At 32.4% G+C, this 12,027-nt stretch overlaps 1 protein-coding gene across 4 annotated transcripts in view; it reads right to left on the bottom strand.

Moving 5' to 3' along the window:
• The window catches only part of LOC129953933 (AF4/FMR2 family member lilli), a 190,832-nt gene extending 184,839 nt beyond the window's left edge, over positions 1-5,993 (bottom strand). For 2 of the 4 annotated variants that reach the window (XM_056067478.1, XM_056067475.1), the window contains exon 1: positions 5,221-5,993. The gene's annotated coding sequence lies outside the window, so the exon portion shown is untranslated. The other 2 variants (XM_056067476.1, XM_056067477.1) reach the window with 2 other exon arrangements.
• Positions 5,994-12,027: the final 6,034 nt, after the last annotated feature.

Below are 12,027 nucleotides of genomic sequence, written 5' to 3'. Positions count from 1 at the left end.
TACAAAATCAAACTGACTCAAGAATTGAACTTGGTGGACCATTTGAAGCGAAGTACCTATGTATATTCTCCGATTGGGTAAGTTGTCAAGTGCTTATTGAAAAAAAAAAATATATGTATGTATCTAGTTTGGTAGATAATCTCATTTATCAGATAAGCATTTATGTTTCTATTTTAATTGTATTTAATTAGTATCCAAAGGATTAAATTCATAAACCAATGACACAAAAATCTTAACTAGGTACATTTAAAAGAGTAAAACAGGGATTAACATAAGCTATACCTATATTCAAACATTAAAATTCCTTTGTTAAATCAAAATAGGTACAAATCCGTAGATAAAATACCTAAGCTATTTACCCTTTTTTACCCTGTACTTATCTTCATCCTTAAACATAAACCTTTCCAAATCTAAACAAACCAAAAAGCATCCCATTATTCTTAGTTGAATTGTCATTTAATACAAGATTTCCAAAAGAGAAAACAAAATAAAAACCTCCCACTTCAATCAACAAGCAATTCGATTTCACACGACCTTTCAATTATGTTTATAGAGTGGGTCGGTAGGTAGGTAGATATGTAGATATAGAAAGGAAGGACCTGGATAGGTAAATTCATACCAACGTATGTACATCTTTTTTATTTATTTATTTTTAATAGGTTACCTACCTACCCACCTATTTAGATATTTTTTACTCCCAAACGATGTGTGGATGGAAAAATCGTTCTTATTTCAGCTCAAAGGTCGAGCATAAGTCTTTATCAACCAACCGTTTGTAGGAAGGTATGATGTATCTATACCTATTACCTAGCTATAGCTTTTTAGCTAACATCGGTATCTATAACATCAAAACCCAACCACCCAACTTAATTATAATATACCTAGCTTGAACCTCAACAAAAACCACTTGACATCATTCCTTCTTCAATTTCCTTTGAATACGTACCTACCTAAACCTACCCAATACTCTTACCCATGCCTTCATTGGTCTTTTTTGTTGGAAGGAATTTAAAAAAAAAAACCTAGGTACCTACACTCTTATCGGATTTTTCTCGCAGAAAGGACATCTCTTCATCATCATAATTTTCATCATCATCAAGCATAAAAATTGACAAAACACAATAAGGTACCTATGACAGTTCGACCTATTTATCGACAATTCGATTTAGTAAAATTTAAATCTGTCAAAATTGACAGATTTATATTTTGTTTGTACCTTAACTATGATCATCATTTACAGCTCATTTAATTAAATGAATAATATAAAATGAAATAAAAAGAAAAGGAAAAACAAAAAAAAAAAACAATATGGATAAGAAATCAATTTCAAAAAGGACACTCAACGAAATGTATATAAATACAATTGTATACCTATCATATATACACAGGATACAGCGAAAAGAAAAAATAAAGAGGAATAACCAACAATCACCGATTGGCGCGCACCAAAGGAGCCAAAAACAGAAGAAATAAAAAAATCAAACGAAAAATAAAAAGACATCCATTGCCAGGCCACCACCAACAACAAACAAAGAATAGATATAAGGCACAGCAGTTAAATAAGGGATAAGAACCAAGGATCCTACTTAATAAAAAGGGATGAAATGTTACAACGAGAGGACGATGAACAAGTTCCTAAATCCTCCTCTGGCTTCTGTTCTGGCACGAGTTCGAATTGAATACGGAGTTAGTGTAGGTAGAGTATGGTTATGGAATGGAGATGGAGAATGGAGTATCGACAACATCGAGAAACGAAAAGAAAACGAAGCAAATGCAAAGGAGCAACAAGGGGCACATTTTTATAATGACAGAGCGAAAGGGGAAGTTTTTATATTCCTCCCTGTGTGTGGCAGTAGCTGCCTTTGCCTTGGTGCCTTCGCCTTGCCTGGTTGCCTTTGCTTATGTCCTGTCCTCCTGTCCTGTCGTCATCGTCCTGTCCGCCCCTCTTCTGCTTGTTGCGTTTTTTTTTACTTCTTTTTGTTAATTTTTCTATTTTTCTTCTCTCGACATCTCATCTCGATTTCATCTCTCTGACTTTTGCGAAAACAAAAAGAAATTAAATACAAAAATACCCTCTCCGAAAAGGTGGGATGAAAAAATTTAAAAAAAAAACACCCAATTCAGTCTAGCAAACGATAAAATTTCCTTTTCTTTGTTCGTTCATACTTTGCATTGAAATTCGAAATTCGCTGCGATATAATATTTTGTTATGTTTTGTTGTATTTGTATTTGTGTATTTGTGTGGTGTAATAGAGAGCAAAGTTGTTGGCTCAAGGAAAAACCCCAAGTAAACAGAAATACGTAGTTCTGATTCGGTCACACGTTTGTGTCGCTGTTGCTTTGCTTTTGCTCTTTATAAGTAGTATAATAGTGTGGTTATCTTTTTATTTTTTGAATTCGCATTTGGGAATATATTTCATTCGCTGGATCTGTTTGATTATATTTTATTCTGTTGGTTTTTGTTTGGATTAAATTCTACCTTTTAGCTCTAGTTAGTCACAGGAGGCAATTGAATGTCTGACAGATGTTGAAAGAACAAAATTTCCCAAAAAAAATATTTAAAAAAGAATGACAGTTGTGGTGAAAAGTTAAGCTTTTTGCAGCAGGTAGAAAGGTAGGATGGTAGATAGGTATGTTGGCGGCGGGGTTATTAAAAGATGAAGGTCTGATGGACAGAGGACAGAGTAGATTTGTGGTGGAAAATTATGATTGACAAGGTGTGGAAATGTTAAGAAGATAATAATGCGATGGGATGATTTGGGTATAAAATAGAGAATTTGTGAATTGCATGGTTATGAAGAAAACAGGTGTCTGTTTTGAAATTTAAACGAGCTTGTTAAAAGATTAAACTTAATCTAGGTACTTATCGTAATAAACTTTAGAATTCGATTAGTTTTCCGTAAGGAGTTGTACAATTTTTAATGACACAATAAAATTCATGGGAGCGTTAATACTATGAAGGAAGTTAGTTCATATGGAGAAAACAAATATGAGAATACTAAGGAGCAAACAGAGGAATTTAGAGGGAGAGCCAACAAAATGACATTCTTAGTAAATAACCAAGCTACTGGAGAAGAATTAGAAATTGGCTCTAAAAATAAATATACATAAGTGTCTTAGAGAAAATCTCATATGAATTAATAATCGAATTAGGATTAAAATTATTTATAATATTTTAAGCATTTTACATACATATGTATATAACGAAATTCTTATATGGGCTTGTAAGTAATGCCAATCATCAGTGACATAGGTACAAAACATCTGTCACCGCTTTCACGCTGTCAATATATGTAAATTCAAACATGTTGCATTTTTAACATGGATTTTAGTCTCCACGAGTTAATGTTTAAGTGGTATATGTAAGACATTTGAATATCCATCCAAGTAATGGAAAGTAAAGTTAAATTTCTGTTTCTGTAATAGCAAATCTCTCAAAATAAAATGATAATCTATAAAGTACGCCTAAACAGAAACTTTGATTAAACAATATGGTTAAATTAAACCTACAAAACTATATATATCGAAATGTCGATCTCTACATAAATCGCAATCTGTCAAAAAAAATTCGCAACAAATCTAAAATTGTTCTTTAATATGAAAATGTTTTACAAAATATGGCCATCACAGATAATTTTCTTTCGTAAATCCACAAAAAAGGAGGATGATTAAGATTTGAATAAAGTAACTCAATACAAATTGAAACTGTCAAAACTTCAATATTATAATTAAATAAGGTCTATTCCTTAAGCTTGAAACTTTCACTGTCAATATTAAGACTAAAATGATTTCTAAGAAAAATTTAAATAAGAAAATGCAAATAAAATAAACGTCAAAATAGTACAATTTCTGTTCATGTTGGTGCGAATTCCTGGCACATTCGCTTTATGTTATTCAAATTTCTCACTGTGAAAAATCTGACAACAATATTTATGATTTGATTTTTCAATAATTGTCTATCGCAGAATTTAAAACAAATGAAAAGAAATCCAATTTGATTACTAAGTGAGAATGAATAGTGAATTGTATTTATTTTTCATTCACCTGAAAGTTCTTAGCTTAAAAAAATAAAATAACCAAATAAAAACAAAACAATGTACTATGACACTGTCAAAAAACATCTTAGACAATGTTCTAATTCGACATTCTGTATTGGAGACAACAGTACGTTGTGAAATAAATATTAAAAGGAAATCAAATTGACAATACACAGGACTTAAGTATAATCACAGAAATTCAGGGTAGAGGAATGCTATTCATGCTTTTATTCCCGCTTTTGACATAAGATATTCAAAATTGGGATACATACAAAACATCTTGTTTAATGTCATCACTTGATTATGTTTCATCTTGAACATGGGAGAAAAACCGCATGATCATATTTATCGATTTTGTTGCATCTAAAAATGATACAAGGATTTCTTATTTTTTTCTTTTTTTAAATTCAACAAAACAAACCAATTCCAATCGGTCTCAAACTTTTGTAACCGACTGTCTAGGGGCGAACAAATCATTTCAAACTGTCAAGTGCAAAAGAGATGCAAGTACCTACTCATCTATTGGATTTTTTGCATTCCACTGTCATGACATCTTCTTCAATTCCCACTTAAAAAATATCAATTATTTTTTATTTTAAACACATTTTAGACTATCATTATAATAAAATAACACTTTCATTAAAAAATCGAATTAAATAAATTTTGTTTGATTTAAAACACACTTTCAAGGAATTTGACATTTTGTAGGAAAAACTCCCCTTTTCAAACTCAACACGAGTATGAAGAATACAGCGAATGGGGAACAAAATAAAATATCCCATCACCTGTCTTGCTCATTCCCATACAATATTTTGGCAACAAATGATTTTTAATGATTATTTTTTCTTCTCTTCACCATTGCACATTATTTTTCCACTATACTTCGATTTCGGTAAATAATTTTTTCCAAGAAATTCTAATCAATGAATGAGAATTGTTGGGAATTCCGTTTGACAAATTACAAATTATAAACATATCCTTACTAATTTCATAAATCTCCGTTTACACTTTTATTATTATTTTTCATATTTTCACACTTATGACACATTTTCTTCTTATTTTGCATCGTTTTCGTAAGGCGACAACGAAAACGACGACGACGGTGAGAAAAACAAAAATACTAGAAAGAAGTTTTCCAAAAAAAAAGTTCGCACTAAATTTTCTATTTTTTTATTTTCATTACCTTTTCCTTTCTTCACTTTTTCTTCTTCCAGCTATATCCACTTGATGATGAAGGGAAATAAGATATAAGAAAAAAAAAAAACAAAATAAGGCAATTAATTACAAATTAACATTGTTTTTGTCAGATGAACCGTAGATCAGATTATCGGTTAGGGGGGCAGGTGGAGGTGAAGAAGCTGGATCAAAGAAACTTATTTCAAAAATGTAAAATTTGACGAAAACTCTAAGCGAAAATGTTTTCTGTATTTTCCTCGGTTTGTACGAGAAAGAAAAATATAAGAAAATTACTTTACACACACAAGAGTTGAGTTTTCTTCACATTTTTTTTTATTATTTTTTGATTCAATTCCATCCGTCCGTTCGTCTGTCCGTCACTCGCGTTTTACTTTATTTTCTTTTTTCATTCCCGTGTGTCTCCACCTCGTCTTTGGTGGCCTATGAACCGATTCAGCGCCGCGGCAAGAAGGAACCGCAACCGAGAAACGAAGAAAAACGACGTCGAACAAGAAATAATATCGAAATCGAAGGGAAAAAATTGGAACTTTTTTCTGTATGGTCGATATTTTATTTTAGTTTTAGAACTCAATTCAGGGAAATCCATAGAATTAAACACATAAACTTATAGACAAACCGTTCACCGATCAATTTATGATATTTTTGGGTTTTTTATTGTTTTATTTTGTGGGAGAAATTTTTAGAAAAGTTTCCAAAAATGAAAATCAACCCAACACGCAAAGTTCGCCATTTTCTACTCTTTTTCGGTTTTCTTCTTTTGACATATATTTCTCGCCTTGCCTTGGCCTGATCCGATATGTCGATGTGAAGTGTGCGAAAGAGATGCTCATTTTTGAAGTGCAGAGGCGAATTGATGCGAAAATGTATGATACGACTTTGTATTAGTGTGAATGGGACAACGGGTATGTTGATGGAAGGGAAATTTTCTGAGTTCGCCAGAAATGGTGGATATATTGGCGGTCATTGCCATATATGTGCGAGATGTATTTGTTGCTGTTTTGTGTGCAAATGGTGGAATTCGGGGTTTAATTCGCCGGGGAATTTTATTTTATTTTGAAGTTCAGGTTTGTTTGTTTTAGGTAGTTCTTCATTGCAATGGGCCTGTTTCCTTAAAAAATTGCATGCACTGGTCAGGACTCAGGATATAGGTTAGGTCATCGCTTACATTACCTGAGTTTTATTATCAAAAATGAGTTTTCCGGTCGCCGCAACTTTCTGTTTCTTTTGTTTGGCATCGCCTTCAATTTACTCTATGTTAATTGTTCTATTATATTTTATTTTATTATTCTTTACATCATTGTATGAACTTATATATTAAACTTTAAATGTATTCCTATACAACCAGCTGTCTTTTGGAACTTAAATAATATTTCGATTGTCAAAAAAACATGACGTTTAAAAAGTGTTGAATAAAAAAAGTTATGTTTAATGCAATGAAAACATTCAGCCATGTAGATTTACAATAGATTTATTTTGATAATATATACAAATATAAATAAAGATAAATTGTAGGTGAAAACGTTTGCCTAGTTTTAAGAACTTGATTTCATAAAATACCTTTTCGAGAGTTTGAAAAGTTTAACTGAGTCGGGATACTTAATATATAATGTTTTATGATCTTAATAATCTGCTGCTCAACAATATAAAAGTAAAGTTACAGTTACGTTACTTGGAACCTTATCAGCAGAAAAAATGATATTAATATTTTACAATAACTGAATAGGTTTACCCAAAAGTTAATGTGTTTAGTAACTCTTAAGCACATATAACTGAATGCAATGATGAACATACATTTCTTTTTTGATCAACGAATAAATCACGTACTTCAAATGAAAACAAACTAAATGGAATCTTTGGACGAATTAACCTCTCATTTTCGTTTGTTAAAATAAAAATTAATAAAAATCAACTGAAGGAAGTAGTTTGTATGTTAACCGAACAGGCCTTAGATCGTATTCATCACTGAAGAAATATCAAATTAATCATTTGACATTTGTAGTGTTAGCCCAACATTACATTACATTAAATTTAAATCTATTGAAAGTTCAAAAGAAGTATTCAGTTAATAAGCATAAAATGTACGTTAACCTCATAAACAAGATACATTTATTTCGTCCAAACCAAATTAAATAAATTATTAAAACATAAATATTCTTACATATCGATAATTATTATTGCAAACATGTGGTGGAAAATTATACTTTTCTAAAAAAAAAAGAAGAAGAGGACTAAAAAAATTGAAGCAAAGAGTAAGATTGAAGTTTTCTCCATGCTGGATAATGTTTGCCATTGAAGAAGAAATACAATAGCCTTTTTATATTTATCCACTGAACTACTTTAAAATAATCTAAATAGCATCGAAATTTTTAAACAAGAAGAAAAAGATTTTCTCTAAACGTCAAACCTGACAGCCACCATTAGGGAATTGACGGTTGTTGTGATAGAAGTAAGTTTCATAAGTTTTAAACAACGCAACATTTAAATTTATTTGAGAGTCGTTGGTTTGATTTATGTATTTTCATCAAAGCACCATTAGGATTCCTTATATAGGGTTTTTTAATAAGGGCGGGTAGATGTTGTGTGTAGATGTCGTTGCGTTTGCTGTGTGGCAAGTCACACCGTCTTGCTGGAACCACATGTCATCTAGGTCCATATGGTTCAATTTGGGCCATAAGAAATTAGTTATCATCGTTATGCTCGCTGTTGACGGTGAACCATATGTATCTAACGTCGTTCTAAAAAAGTACGGGCCAATTACGCCGCGCCCAGCCCAAAATCCACACCAAATGGTAACTTTTCAGCCAAAATTGTGGTCATCTTCCAAGCGATTCGAAGCCCAGTCAGCGAACAAACAGCGTTGTCTATGGTCATGAACTTTGAGCTCCTTAGTCAGTTGGATCTTGTGCAGGTGTAGGCCGAAGTCCCGACGCAAAATTCGCCAAGTTGAAGTCTGCGAAAGTCCGAGTGCTTGTGCACAGCGAGGAAAAAAGACTGTGTGGGTGTTGGCTGATTATTAACTGAACCGATCGTCTCAAATTTGACCACCAAACGCTGAAGAGTCGAATGTGAAAAGCCACCACGTCTACCGAAAAATGAACGCAATGCGCGCAACGTTTGCGTTAGCGAACACTCATTTTGATAATAATGTTTTATCGTTTCAACGTGCTGTTCAATCGTGTGACTTGCCATGATGATTTGACATAAACAACTGAAAAATAAACAAAAGATTTAAGAGATGTCACTAAAACAAAATGGCCACCACGGGCTGGCAAAATATCCCCGCTCCAATTTAATAACCCTATACCATAATCAAATCACTAGCTGTGTTAATATTTAATTTTATCTCTTGTATCATAAGGGAAAAGGTATTGTGCATTGTCAGACGACATAAGGAACTTGAAAGAAGGTTAGGTAAGTTTCTATAGTATCTGATTGATCAGCTGATAACAAATCGCCTTCCAATTAAGGTAACTTTATTGAAAACTCCTCTTTAACCATCAACTTAAGTCAACTTTTGTCAAAAAGGCAACTGATCATGTTTTTTCATTCAACTGCAAGCTAAACTTTATCACTCTATAACTTTTTCATTTTCTGCACAATTTTATTTAATGTTTTTAAAAAAAAAAATTGTTACCAATAAATGGTGCGAAAGGAACCACATTTACTTCCAAAATGTTGGTGATGTAATAAATCAATAAGTTCAGCGGTCATTCCATTATGCACAGCCCAGTTAATCCGTTCACAGAAATTCCAAAATTCCATTTGCTCGTGCTATATCGGTATGATATATGATTAAAGTCTGTGAGACATTTCAGCTTTTTTTGTTGGTGACGATCTCGAAAGCTTTGGTCAAAATGTACGTTCAACGAATGCATTGGACTGCAAATGTAGCCCCTTATATTGTCTGAACCTGCCCATTCAGTCAATTCTAAAGTCTGTACAAGTTGGTTTTAATAAAATTAAGTTTAATTGATGATGGGTTTTATGTACATATATAGACAAGGCACATGCTTTCTAAATTAATTTCTATATTTTTAACAATTATTTTTATTTTATGTAATAAAAGGTGGAGATAAGAAAGGTGGACTTCAACCTTGAAAAGTGCAGTGCTAAAGTTTAGTTCATATAACTAATAATGAGCTGTGAAGGCCGTTCTACTTTTAAATAAAGCTTTAACTATTCACTTTTCCAAAAGAACTTATAATTGATCGTATTTATGATATTATGTATCCCTAGTATTTGCTAAAAGACATAAGCTTCAAACCTCGAACGTTGACAGACATCTTCGATAAGTTGTTACTTACTTGATTGAAGTTTCGAATACTTATAACTTATGTACTTATTTTACTTTAACTACAGCTAACAAAACCAACCGTATAGAAAATGGCTGCGTTCGATCTCGCGTTGGATAGGATATCTTGAAACGAGTTGGATACTTAAATTGAGATAGCTGGCAAAAAATAGCAACTGCTATCGGCTTTTCACAAAAAATAGACAAACATTCAGATTTCGAGGTCCAGAATTATTGTAAAATAAAATTTTGAATGCATGACTTTAATAATTCACTGGTTAAATAACATACAAATTTGAAATCAATTTTCTAGTTCCTTTATTATTATCCACCATATGTTGAATCAGCTGTTGTGTGTGATATGCACTCCATACACGATTCATTTTTATTTTCAATTTAGTTGTCAACTAAATTGATGCTTCGCCACACACTACATAAATGTTGTTGAAAGACTTCTGCTTCAACTGTCAAAACATCATTTTTTTTCTCATACAAAACCACACCGAAACCAGAGAGACGAGACATCAGACATGACCACAGAGATAATTCTATTGAGATTATTCACGTCTCTGTTTTTTTATCTCATTTAATTTCTTGCTAAGAAAGAGATGGAATGCGTTTGGTTTTACAGTAAATCAAATGACTTGCCTACACACACTAAGTTGAAAACATTCACATCAACTTGAACAAATTCAAAATCTTTTGATTTTCTTCCAACTCAATCGTCAACCTTCAAAAAAATCAAATTCAAGCCCACACACGAGTTGATTTGATGAAATTGACATTAAATTGAAAGACAAGTTGAACTGTGTATGGTGTGCTATAGACATTGACATGTTATACATGGACTGCTAGTAGCCAACTTAACGATGGTTCCACTTTTAACGGACAAAACACTAGCGCAAAAAGGGCTATGCGGAACAATTGTGTAACATTTACATTTATTCACAGGTCACAGCCTGCTTCTGCTTCATTTTGCACGAACTGTCAAAATTTGTCAATAACACACAAAAAAAAAAAACATAGCATCGTTTGTCTTCAACAAATTATACTAGATGTCAATACTTTTTATGTCAGAAAAAGCTTTTCTCAACTAAATACAAACAGATGTCGCTAAATATTTCATAACTTTTTTTTGCCACTGTGCCTGGAAGGGTTAGTGTAGCTTATTTGAAGTTTAACCATTTTTATTCAAATTTTGTATGGAAAATTCAGACCACTAGCAGTCCATGTATTGTATAGTATGTCAATGATGATAGACACATACGAATACTAGTATACTAGAAATTCTTGGATATCTTTTTTGAGATCGCAGCTGTTCTTTTACAAACGTATTTGGATATATTATCTGTTTTGAGATAGAACGCAGCTAATAGATAAACTTTTCCTATGATCTGACGTTTACGTTTATAGAGCCCTCAGGTAACATTTTAGATGCTTCATAAGAGTACATTGTTTTTATTCGCAATGTCAATGCCCGACCGATTTTATTTAACATTATTTTTAAATTTTCGTGGGCACAAAACCCCAATTCATTCGATTCAATTGAAGCTATAAAATTAATCTAACTTAAGAAATAAGTAACTTATAGCTAAGAATGAGGCTATCAGGTACAGTTTAAATTGAAATTCCGTACCATGAGAGATTATTTTTGAGCCATAAGAGTTGCGGTGGGTGGGAAGATAAAAGAGGTCAATATTTCTCAAAATACGGGGGTTAATGTTAAGAAAGATAGAGTTATAAAGATTAGAACAGTTAATGGACATAGAAATCAGACGATGGACAAATAAGATGTAAGATATCAGTCTACTGTCTTCCATAGCTTTGTATCTATTGATTAATTTAAGACTGTCTTGATATGGAAGAAGGATCATGCCAAGGTAAACTCGGGAGCTGGGAGGGGAAAAATACTTGAAACTTGTATTCGAGGAGGCAACGTGCAAAGGTGATGTAGAGATCGGGTAAGGTAGGGGTTGTCAAATTCCTTTGACCAACGTTTAACAAAACCATGCGCTGAGTTAGCTTTTAATATTATATCATCTTTATGAGCATAGAAACTTGGTTCTCAGTCGTGCAAGAGGTCAAGGTAGCTAATAACCTGAACAGAGTAAACGTGAGCTTTGTCGGTCACAAAAATGTATTTTCTTCTAAAGAAAAAAAGCTAACTAAGAATATGTTCCAGTTGTATGTGAAGGCGTCTAGTAGCTCTATTAGGAATAAACTATTTGTTTGAAAATGACGATCACATTTTTCTTGTTTAGGGGTGGAATCGGCTAAGGTGATAATTGACCATTATATTTTTGATAGTCAAATTGACTGTGTTTAAATAAGTTTCTTACTTTTCTCGTGTTTTTTCAAATTTCGTAAACTTTGTGGGTCACAGAAATGTGTTTTTATACCTAAGAAAGATAGCTGAAAAAATTTCTATTTGTTTTTTGTAAGCGTCTGGTAGCTCTATTCAGAAAACGACTATCAAATTTTTGTTGTGACAACTTTTTAGGT

The sequence above is a fragment of the Eupeodes corollae genome, chromosome 1 (genome assembly GCF_945859685.1).
Source record: "Eupeodes corollae chromosome 1, idEupCoro1.1, whole genome shotgun sequence".
NCBI classification, from domain to species: domain Eukaryota; kingdom Metazoa; phylum Arthropoda; class Insecta; order Diptera; family Syrphidae; genus Eupeodes; species Eupeodes corollae.
Note: the sequence above shows the minus strand (reverse complement) of the source record. Positions and strands in the feature narration are given on the sequence as shown.